The sequence below is a fragment of the Polypterus senegalus genome, chromosome 4, assembly GCF_016835505.1.
Source record: "Polypterus senegalus isolate Bchr_013 chromosome 4, ASM1683550v1, whole genome shotgun sequence".
Lineage (NCBI taxonomy): Eukaryota > Metazoa > Chordata > Cladistia > Polypteriformes > Polypteridae > Polypterus > Polypterus senegalus.
The window spans coordinates 41927248-41939947 of NC_053157.1; positions in this window are offsets into that span (position 1 = coordinate 41927248).

The following is a 12700-nucleotide window of genomic DNA, read 5'->3' on the forward strand; positions in this document are numbered from 1 at the left end:
TGGCTATGTACTTGGTATATCATTTTGGTATATTTATTTTTATTATTTTGCAGTGTACATGGCAGTTGACTTTTCATGGTCAAATGACATCACCTCCATAACCAAGAAGGCGCAGTTTCTTCAGTGGCTGAAAAAGACAAGCCTACCTCCCCCATTTTCACCACACTCTTAAAAATACTGGTTCTTTAATGGCACTTTATGGTTCATTACCGGGTTATGTGGTTCCTTGTTAAGTCATCGCTTGATAAAGCACCATTTCATTCTGGTAGAGTTCTTTGCATATGAAGTTTGTTCTTTCTGCTTTGAAAAACTTCCTACTATGTAGAAAAATTATATTTTGAATGTATGGCAAGCTACCAAGAAGGAAATAAAATAAATATATAGAAAAAACTGAAAGCCTTAATATATTCAACAGATTAAGAAAACCTCAATTTAGAATGTATTATTGTATGTATGCAGAAAGAGTCCCTTTAAAATCACGGCCCATTGATGTTACAAATCTGTTACCATCTAGTTATGGGTATTTACTGTATGGAGCCTGTTGCAAATTGAAATAAATAAAGGGTCTCTCTGGAACCGTCATGTGGATGTGTCTTTTAGGAACCAAAAATAGCTCCACTGTGGCATTGCTCTGAAGGACCACCCTGGCAACGTAAGTGAGCACCTTTTATAGGGGTACAATTGAGTGTACTCTGACCAGCTACATCACTCTCTAGTCTGGGAACTGCAGCGTCTCTGACCATGAGGTCTTACAATGGATAATACACACACACTAAAGAAGATCATTGGAACCTCTTTGCATTCCATTAAGGACAACTTTATCAAGCATTACATTTGCAAAGTCTATTGCATTTTGAAGGACCACTCCTGACCCCCCACAGTCAGTCTCTTTGTTCCATCTGTCAGAAAAGTCTGTAGCATCCAAACAAGTTCTGCCAGGTTCTGCAACAGCTTGTAGCTCTTGGCTGTCTGAACTGTGAACTCTGTGTTGTTGCCCTGCCCTCAGATCTGCTCCTAGTGGCTTATAAAATGTAAATGTAAATTAATGATATTAGAAATAACATAGTATATCTCCCCAACACTAAGGATCCTCCTAAACCCCAGCATCCTGTTATAAACAAATTAAACTCTTTCACTAGGATAGATTTACCTGATTTAAAGAAAATAATCTCTCAATTAAAACTCTCCACCTGTGTCCTTGACCCGATACCAACAAGGTTTTTCAAAGAAGTATCAGGCGTGCTAATTGATAATGTTCTGGACATAGTAAATTCGTCACTAGATACTGGGGTCTTCCCAGACTGTCTTAAGACTGCTGTAGTTAAACCCCTACTTAAGAAACATAATCTTGACCCCTCAGCTCTTGAAAATTTTAGACCCATCTCTAACCTGCCTTTCTTAAGTAAAGTTCTGGAGAAGGCAGTCATTATGCAGTTAAATGACCACCTAAATAAACATGCTATTCTTGATAAATTTCAGTCGGGTTTTAGAACAAATCACAGCACAGAAACTGCACTCGTTAAAGTAGTAAATGACTTGCGGGTAAATGCAGACAGAGGCCATTTATCTGTTCTCATCCTCTTAGATCTGAGTGCTGCATTTGACACCATTGATCACAACATTCTTAGAAATCGCCTTAGTCAATGGGTGGGCCTCTCTGGCAGGTCTTAAATTGGTTTGAATCCTACCTGACAGGGAGAAAATTTTTTGTTAGTTGTGGGAATTACAACTCGAAGACACATGATATCCGATATGGTGTTCCACAAGGCTCTATCCTGGGTCCGCTGTTATTCTCAATCTACATGCTTCTGTTAGGTCAGATTATCTCAGGGCACAACGTGAGCTACCACAGCTATGCTGATGACACACAGCTGTACTTATCAATAGCTCCTGATGACCCTGATTCTATTGATTCACTAACACAATGTCTGACTTGTATCTCAGAATGGATGAATAGTAATTTTCTCAAGTTAAATAAAGAGAAAACTGAAATTTTAGTGATCAGCAATAATGGATACAATGAGGCTATTAGAAATAAACTGGATACATTAGGATTAAAAGTAAACATGGAGGTAAAAAGCTTAGGGGTGATTGTTGACTGTAATCTGAATTTTAAATCATATATTAATCAGATCATTAGGACAGCATTTTTTCACTTAAGAAACATAAGTAAAGTTAGACCTCTTATATCACTGAAAGATGCTGAGAAATTAGTTCACGCGTTTGTTTTCAGTCAACTAGATTACTGTAATGCACTCCTCTCAAGACTACCCAAAAAAGATATAAATCGTTTGCAACTAGTGCAGAATGCAGCTGCTAGAATCCTAACTAGGAAAAGAAAATCCGAACACATTTCTCCAGTTTTAATGTCACTACACTGGTTACCTGTGTCATTCAGAATTGACTTTAAAATTCTGCTTATGGTTTATAAAGCCTTAAATAATCTCGCCCCATCTTATATATTGGAATGTCTGACACCTTATATTCCAAATCGTAACCTCAGATCCTCAAATGAGTGTCTCCTTAGAATTCCAAGAACAAAACTTAAAAGAAGTGGTGAGGCGGCCTTCTGCTGTTATGCACCTAAAATCTGGAATAGCCTGCCAATAGGAATTTGCCAGGCTAGTAAAGTAGAGCAGTTTAAAACACTGCTGAAAACACATTACTTTAACATGGCCTTTTTATAACTTCATTTTAATCTTAATTTAACTTAATCCTGATACTCTGTATGTTCAATTTCCTCAAAATAACTATTCATGGTGGCTCTAAAATCGGTACTGACCCCTACTCTCTTTTCTGTTTCTTTTCCGGTTTCTTTGTGGTGGTGGCCTGCGCCACCTCCACCTACCCAAAGCTTCATGATGCTCCAACAATGATGGATGGATTAAAAGGCAGAAGTCTACGTGACCATCATCATCATCAAGCCCTTCCGTGAGAACCCTAAATCCAAAGAGGACTGTTTCATTTATGTTAGGTAGAATGCCCAGAGGGGACTGGGCGGTCTCATGGTCTGGAATCCCTACAGATTTTATTTTTCTCCAGCCGTCTGGAGTTTTTTTGTTTTTTCTGTCCCCCCTGGCCATTGAACCTTACTCTTATTCGATGTTAATGTTGATTTACTTTGTTTTATAATTGTGTCTTTCATTTTTCTATTCTTTAATATGTAAAGCACTTTGAGCTACTGTTTGTATGAAAATGTGCTATATAAATAAATGTTGTTGTTGTTGTTGTTGTTGTTGTTGTTGTTGTTGATGATGTATTATTATTAAGTGCCTTGGGCATGAGAAAGGCGCTACATAAATATACTACCATTATTGTTATTATAATTATTATTTTGTATGCAGCATATTTGTTATACTTGTTACTGCTGTTGTTGTTTTATTATTAGTTGTTACTATTTATTACTGTCTATTTAAAATTATTACTACAGTATCTATTTACTTGCCTGTTATTTATTATTTATTCATGTATCAGTCTGTATTATAACATAGTTCTTTACCTGTCTTGCACTTGTCCTGTGCTTATGTTTATGGTGTTTATGTTGCACTGCGGTCATGGGGACATTATTTCATGCCACTGTATACTGCAATACTGTGTATGGATGATGTGACAATAAAGTCACTTGACTTGATCTTTCTTCATTTTTACTTGTTCAGCTGGATCATAGCGCCTTTCCTATTCCATTTCTATTCCATTTTCCTACAGTTGCACTAGGCGCTAGTACTACTTTTGGTAAGTTACACCTCCATAGCTATGAAACAAGGTGTCATCACACCCTCATACAGTTAGACCACAATTACACTCATTGATATTTACATTAATAATTTGTAGACTGCACATAGGAAAAGTGGCCAACTAGTTGAACTAAATTAGCTCAATTTTGACTTTTGCTTCTCAGTCGGCCTTTGACCTACAATGTTTAATTTCTTTAGGAATCCTGCCAACAGGGGTTTTTGATTTCCTGTCAGCTATTGCCTACTTGGTAAATCATACACTAGCTTATTTATATTAATATATCATTATTATGAGAACCCTCAGAATATCAGCAAATTTTCTTTGTAGCCTTTGTCAATTTTCATAAAGCGTTTGACTCAGTTGATCAAGCTGCCCTGTGGGACATCCTGAGGCTTCATGGGATCCCGTCAAAGCTGCTGGATCTCATGGCTGGCCTGTACAGTGGTACTATGAGTGCTGTGCAGAGTGGAGGCAGAACCTCTGCATTGTTCCCCGTTGAGTCTGGGGTTCGTCAGGGGTGAGTTCTTGCTCCTACTCTGTTCAATTATTGCATCAACTGGGCATTGGGCAGGGTCATGGAGTCCAACGGCTGTGGGACATCTAATTCAAGAGGTTCACTGATCTTGACTTTACCGGCAATGCTGTGATGTTCACAGAGTCAATGGAGGCTCTAATTGGAGCTTTCGAGACACTGAGCGAGGAGTTTGAGTGTCTGGGCTTACAAGTGTCCTGGATAAAAACCAAGGTCCAGGCCTTTAATGACCTTTTGGCACAGCCATCAGCAGTGTGTCTGTTTGAGTGAGTGTCAACTTCTCAAGATGTTAACTTACCTCAACAGTGACATTCATGTCTCTGGTGATTCATATGAAGTCAGTAGACAGATTTGGAGAGCATGGGGGTCATGAGGCTGCTGGAAAGGGATGTGTTCCACTCCCAATATCTTTGCAAAAGGATGAAGTTCCAAGTCTTTAGAGTCCTGGCACTTGAATAACCAGCTTGCAATTCTAAAGTTCAGTGCCTTAGTCACTGTGCCATACTGCTTACCACAAATTCCATGTTCTCATTGTACTTTTTCTTTACCCAAAACCTGTTCAACCTACTGGTCAAGACAGCAGGAGAAACTCAGTAGCTAGATAGGGCAGTCATGCTATATATGGATTTTGTATCCATGGCCCATAGTCTTCCAAGATTCTCTCAGTGTATACCGTAGAAAACTTAAGATAATGTCAAGAGCAGACACAAAAATATTCCTTTTGAGTTGATAATTTTGTCAACCACTAATGTTATTAATAATATTCAGAGCAATGTTTTTATCATTTTAATAAAAGCAAGGGAGAGTGAAATTCTAAAAAATGAAAATAAAAAAGCCTGCCTGTTAATCACAGCAAAGGGAATCCATATTCTGGATTATTGTTCCTTTCTTATTGTGACTTTGCATCTTCATCTTTTGCTGGGTATTTAATCATCAACTGCTTTTGTTAAATTTATTCCTGCTCAGTTTTCTTATTAGTGATAATTATAAATTCTCTGACATATTTGATTGTCAAAGCTTAATTTCTTTTGGATTAAATGGAGAACAGTGTGTGCTTAATTAGAAAAGTATGAGTAAGCATGTACATTTTCAATAGAAAAGCATAAGCTGTGCCACAGTATTTGTTTATTTAAAGGTTTATTTGCTTCACAGGTGTCTAACACAGCTGATCATGATAGTACGTTATCTGAAATACTAAATTAACGTCAAAACCAGAATGTGATAAATGGTTATGACTGTAAATATGATTAGATTAACAGTACATAAACAAAGAGCAATTCCTTTGTAGAATTCTGTTTCTCATCTTTTTCTATTACTCAATAGAAAATTTACTATATACATGCAACTGGAAACATCACCCATGACCTACACAGAATTTGCACGAAGTCCGAATGAGCAGCATAATATTAAATAAAAACATTTATTCAGAGTAGGCAGTCTAATTCATAAACACTTTAAGCAAGGAAATATCAGAGGAAAAGCAATTGTAAACCTAGAGAAACAAAACAAGGCTTAAATGTGTTAAGGTTCAGACCAATAACACGACGATATCTTTCAGTGTGAGGAGATCTCAGTGACTGCTACTTTTCTTCAATCATATTTTTGAATCAGAGTACAATTCCTGTCTTTTTGATCTTACATTAGAAGTACTGTATAATAGATGACATACTTTCTTTTTATTTTAGACAAATCTATAAATGAATCTTTATTCATCTTCAAAGATAAATTCATTTGCTCTGGCAGCAACTTAAAACATGTTAAAAAGATGCACTTTTAAATTGTTCATAAGTTTTATATAGTTTAATCAGTACTTTCTAAGACCTGTGTAGGATGATTTGTGTTCTTTTTGTACTGCTGAGGAGTGTCTGTGGTAATTTTGTTTCTAGCTGTATGTTTTCAAAACTAATTTGCAAAGTTTTCTTTTCAAGGAATTAAAGCTGTATTTGAGATTTAAGGATCACTCTACTGTATTGTATAAGAGAAAATTTGAATGTAATATTTATTACATACTGCATTTATTAATTACCAGTAACAATGCACTGCACGATAACATGCAGTGAATATACTTGACTTTAGCATTCATAATTTTCATCCTCTTTCTCTGTACGTTTAGCATTTATTTGCTCAGAGGTTGATGTGCTTGCTGCTTCCTGAGCAGCTCTTCTTTTCTCCACCCTAGCGGCCCGCTCCTTCTCTTCTTTATCGGCATCTTTTCAGGTTAAAACTGAATTAAGACAGTGTTTGTGTTGCAATTACTTAGTACGTTTTCCTTAATTTTTCACTTAAGCTGGCACTTAAGTCTTCAATCTGCCTCAAGAATGATTTAAGATATGAAGAACAAACCTTGTACTAAAAAGTTTGATTTAATAAAAAAATGGATAAAATATCATCTGCATGGGCCAGTATCACCATTCACAATTTGGATCATTTTGCATAATGATGGATTTGAAAGTCATGTGTGGCCATTACAATATTCTAGACTAGGATCACATGAAAAAAGAAGTTCCAGTATGCATCACACCATGGAACCCATGGAACTGAGATTCACTAGAAGAATAATCTGGCTGTGTTTAGTACATGATCTCACACACACAGGGTGAAAACGTGTGGTTTACTTAGCACAGAGAGTATAATATGTCACAGCATACTCATATACTTTGGTAGGCTAAGATGACACAGATGACAAATGCCCTCCTGTGGAATGTCAAGTACATGCCGTTTATATATATATATAGCAGTGTAGATATTTGTTGGCAGCTATAGTGCAAATAATCAAAGCAGTTTTGGAGACAACAGCAGATTTTGTTTTGACAATCCCAGTCTTGCAGAAAATAAGGCAGGAATGACCAGCCTTAGCAAATCTGATATTTGTTGATAATTACATTCAAGACTTTATTGCAGGGATTGCCTCACAAATCGCACTCAGAGTTACCATACATTTCAAGTTTCCTCCAAGTATTCTGGTTTTACTCATACATCCTCAAAGACATGCTTATTATGTTGGATGCCAATTCCAAACTGGCTCTGTGGACATGAATGGATCCTGTGAAGGGCTGCTTAGTGCCTTGTACTCAAGGTTTCTGGGAAAGGCTGCAGCCCCTGTGTTTCAGAATTGTATTAAGTGTGTTGAGAGTGTTATGTTATGCTTTGTGTTTCTTCCAAGTTGTTAGAGATGCACACATCAGGGTAAATGGCTACTATAAGCTGGCTTGTTTGTGTATGAGTCTCCCCTGTGGTGGACTTTCAGACCTTTTATTTCCCACATCCATAGGAGAACATTACCTCACTGTTAGTTATTATGATGGACAATGTTTCCAGTTTCACAGGTATTGTATATTATAGTATATTATCTGATAAGTTATTGAGCTCTAGAAAGAAATTACTCCATGTTTCACTACTGTAAATTTTCTCTTAATCTAACTGTACCTTTAGAGTGTAATATTCAAAATCATAATCATGTATTACAATACTGTTGATTTGAAATGCTAATCTGGTAATTCATATAACTTTACACTATTGTTTTGTTACAGCCAGGGTTTTTATTTGGTGATTTATTATTTTTGAATTATAATTTTCCATATCTTTATGTTATTCTTATGGGCTTCATTTGTTTTTTGTAATTGTGTACTGTCTTTTTAAATGTGAGCCTATTCCATGTGTGCCATCTTGACATAACCTCTCCTGACCCCTGTCCCTGGCTGGATGACATCAAGCCCATTGCTTAATGCATGTTCATCAAATGTAAATATATGCTGTATACAAGCAATTGTTCTACAACCCTATACTTGTAATGCACCATGGGATGGTGCATACTCTAGCAATGGTTCTTACACAAAGATTTCTAGTTAAGTTCTAGTTTGTGACTTGAATTAAAGATTGCACTTGGGACTTTGCAACATTATGGCTTAAATAGATAATTAAAGTATACACTGGTAAATCAAGCTAATGAACTGCTTGGGAGCCCTGTGACCCAAAAAGTACCCCCAACTCACATAGGACCGTGTTTTAGCACTTAATAGGTTGGGAATATACAGCACAGTAGTGAGAATAACAAATTATTTAGCTGTGACAAAAAGTAAGTAACAAAATGACAATATTTTCTTCTTACAAAGCAAATCAAGTATGCTTCAAATTATCACGATAAGGCTAGAAAATGTGACCACAAACTTATGACATGAACTTATGAAATGACAGTATTTTTGTAAGTATCCTACAAACTGTGTATCGACTGGGATGGCCAATTCAGATTCAACAATAAGAAGAATCAGTAAATGACATGAAATCTAAGCTATAGTAATCATTGTAACAAAAAAGGCACTGTACTGTGAGTAACCACTCAGTGTGAACAATGTTGTCACAACCTATTTTATTATTTCTATAATAAACCGGAGTACCCAGAGGAAACTCACACGGGAAGTGAACCCAGGTCTCCTAACTGCAAGGCAGCAGCGCTACCCACTGCACCACCATGCCTCCCTATTTCTAGTGTTTGTAAAAAGTTATTATCACAGTGGAAAAATAGAGCAGATTTAGCTGTTAGTCTTAAATCACAAAAAAATCAGGTTTTCACATTTATAAAGTATCAATGTTTTTTTTTTAACAGAAAGTTCTATTTGCATGCTAAAGTTATGTTGTTGATCGGTATACCACTAACCCAGATGCTGTAAATGCCTGTGCTTTAAAGGTATTCCAAGACTGAACTGAGAAAAAACATACCATATGAGAACTACTACTCAATCTGGGCTTCAAAGTGAAAGCCATCTAAATAAACAAATAACTCCAATCATTTGACAGAAAGACGACTTCTTTTCCTTTCTTTGACATCCATTAATTGCTTCTCTTGAGAGGAGTCTTCTTAGTGTAAAGTTCAATGGTGGCTACATCATTCAATGAGACTGCTCAAGTATACTGAGAAGGATTTGTAAAAACAGAAGGTAAAAATTAATGCAGTACAGCGAAGAGAAATTCCTGGATCAAATCATGCTACAGTCTGCAACAAGAGCATAATAGAAGATCTACCTTTAATGAACGTGACACAAAAACACTATGCTGTTACTCCAGATTATCTTCATCGGCCAATTCAATGTCCAAAACTAAAAAGAAGCTAAATATTGCTATTACAAACATCCCACACCCAATTTAAGTGAGCTTAAGCATAAATAAAGAACTATTGGCCAACATTTCATCCATTTTCTGAATTCACTTAAATGGCTTTGTCCGAATGTGTGAAGTTAATAGAGACTTACCCCACATCAGAGTTGACAAACTCAGTGCCTGGAGTGCCGCAGTGCCTGCAGATTTTTATTACAGTGATTATTGTTCTTTAGTAGACAATTACTACTGCTAAGAGAATGGATGTCTTTTGCCTAAATTTTAAATGAATTGCTTTTTAAGATTCATGACCTTTTTTCTATTTTTCTTAACCAGCCCCTAGACAATAATTAAATGCAAAAGTGAGCCAAGAGACAACCAACTAAATAGTGGTCTCAAACTCAGTTCTGGGTGAAGGACACTATTTTTACTCTAATTTCTGAAAAGATAAGTTTGGTATTTTTCAAGACAAAGTTATTTCTTCACAATCAATCTATATCTATATATACTGTATATTTATATATATATATATATATATATATATATATATATATATATATATATATATGTTTTGCCTCATGAAACTGTGTTCTAAAGTAAAGCATCCTTCCATCCTTCCATTATCCAACCCACTATATCCTAACCATAGGGTCACGGGGGTCTGCTGGAGCCTATCCCAGCCAACACAGGGCACAAGGAAGGAAACAAACCCCGGGCAGGGTGCCAGCCCACCGCAGGGTGCACACGCACACACACACCAAGCACACTCTAGGGACAATTTAGAATTGGCAATGCACCTAACCTGCATGTCTTTGGACTGTGGGAGGAAACTGGAGTACCCGGAGGAAACCCACACTAAAGTAAAGCATATTTTATAAATTTTAAAAAATAACTAGGTTGCTCTTGCACTTTATATTAGAAGTGAAGGGTGCTAGAGTCCCGTTATAAAGAAAAGCCTTAAAACTTACAGAATACTTCCACTTTGAAGTAGCACAGATTTTGGTTTGAGAAAACGTGCTTTCCATATTTTCTGTGGAATGCTTGTGACAACAAAGCTAAACTGAAAATAAAACAATTTATCACAGATTCTCTGCCCTATTTTTTCAAGATAAGGATAAGTTTCTTGCTCCTTTGACTACTTGCAGGAGCCGTTGTGGGTTGAGTTATGACAACCCAAGTTTAAATTTCACATTCTCTATTGTTATTTTACATAGCCTGCGGAATGAGACACATGCCAAGTGCCATACAGTGAAAAAAGTACATAGAGGTTCATTGTACTATGTACATATCACAATAAATCTGAACATAATTGATTATACTGTGTTTTATTTTAAATAAAAGCCTCAGATTTTTGAAAGAGCCAGAACATCACATTTTTCATGGCATAGCGTACAGCCCTTATGGAGCCCTAGGCAGGGTAATTGCCAAAATCTGTTGTTTACAATTAACACCTCTGAATCCTAAAAAGTGATTAAAATAAAATCAAGGTAAAATACGCACATTCCTTTTGAAGCAGTAACTGGCTACTCATTAAGAAAGTGGTTCAAATGAAAACCTGCAGCCACTGCAGTCCTCCAAGGTGTCAGTTTGACACCCAAAAGACACAAGGCTAAAAGTTCTTCCAAAGGTATCTGTATCAATTATTGGCTAGAAAGGCAAGACGTTTTTAAACCAGTTATTTTGTTTAGTGAATAAATGAAAGTAGAATTTAAAATACCTCACAACTTCAGAATACTGGTTTTATATCCTGGCCCTGGCACCGTCTGTGTAGTGTTTCATGCTCTTCTCTCGTCTGCATGAGTTTATCTTTCTAATCTCTGATATTCCTGTTACATTGTGAAGACAAAATATGTCTAATCGGGCACTCTAAAAAGTGTTGTGAGTAAAAGTGGCCATGCGTATGAATGTATATCTTATGATGGAATAACGTTCTCATATTCTAGCTTGAATACAAAGTTTTTCATGTTGATTACTCACAGATTTTAATTCATTATTGTAAAACAATATAATAAAAAACAGGAGGTGTTAAACAGTTTTAGAGTAGAAGTAGATAATAAACAGTCCAAATTTAGTTCTGTATATAATACATATTTTAAATGATGCATAATAATCCATCAATATCTCTATACCAGGGGTCTCCAATTCCAGTCCTGGAATACTACTGCGGGTGCAGGGTTCATCGTAACATCTTTCTTAATTAGTTACTAATTTTTGCTGCTAACTTCTTTTCTCTTCATTTTAAGTGACTTGTTTTTTTAAGATTCCATCCTCTGAATTGCTTTTTTTTTTTTTTTCCTTAAGCGACACCCAAACTGAAATGAGATGTGAAGTGAGTGAGCTAACAGATGTCTAGCCACAGCAGACATTTCCAAAACTGTTGATTATCTTTCTTCTAAGAGCACCGTCCAAGTGCATTGTAGACCTGAGCAGATCAATATTACTGAGATATTCACCTTTCTTAATTTTCAGATATTGTATGATGGACACAGGTTTATCTGTAAGTTCGTTTAGCATCCCACTGTTTGACAGCTGGGCGGCATGGTGACGCAGTGGTAGCGCTGCTGCCTCGCAGTTAGGTTCGCTTCCCAGGTTCGCTTCCCGGGTGCTCCCGGCGTGGAGTTTGCATGTTCTCCCCGTGTCTGCGTGGGTTTCCTCTGGGTACTCCGGTTTCCTCCTACAGTCCAAAGACATGCAGGTTAGGTGGATTGGCGATTCTAAATTGTGGATGTGTGTGTCCTGCGGTGGGTTGGCGCCCTGCCTGGGATTGGTTCCTGCCCTGTGTTGGCTGGGATAGGCTCCAGCAGACCCCTGTGTTCAGATTCAACGGGTTGGAAAATGGATGGATGTTTGACAGCTGAATCTTAAATAGCAAATCAATTGAAGTTAAGACAAATGAGAATGTCAACTTGCACCTATAGTAGCGCTCTGGGACTAGAGTTAGAGACACCATGCCCTAATCTTACTTTCCCTTTATAAGATTCCGGAGAGAAGCAACGGGAACAAATAGAATGCGTGAAGCTAGTATGAAGTAGTTTTATTTATGAATATATTTTTATTTTCATAAAAAATTGTTTTTGACAAACTTATTCCAGTGCTATAGACACGGACGTGGAACAGATGCATTCAATGGATTTATCTTTCTCACTAGGGCATAAATGCATTCGATACGTTGACGCTGACGCTATACCGTACCATTATAATAAAAGAGAATCCAAAAAATAGTCTTTCCTAATATCCATTTAAGATGATATTCACTTCACATCTGCATATTACGGTATAGCGTTCCAATGATAGAGTTGCGTGTATAAGTTTGAAACTACAGCATTTGGCCTTTTCGTTTTT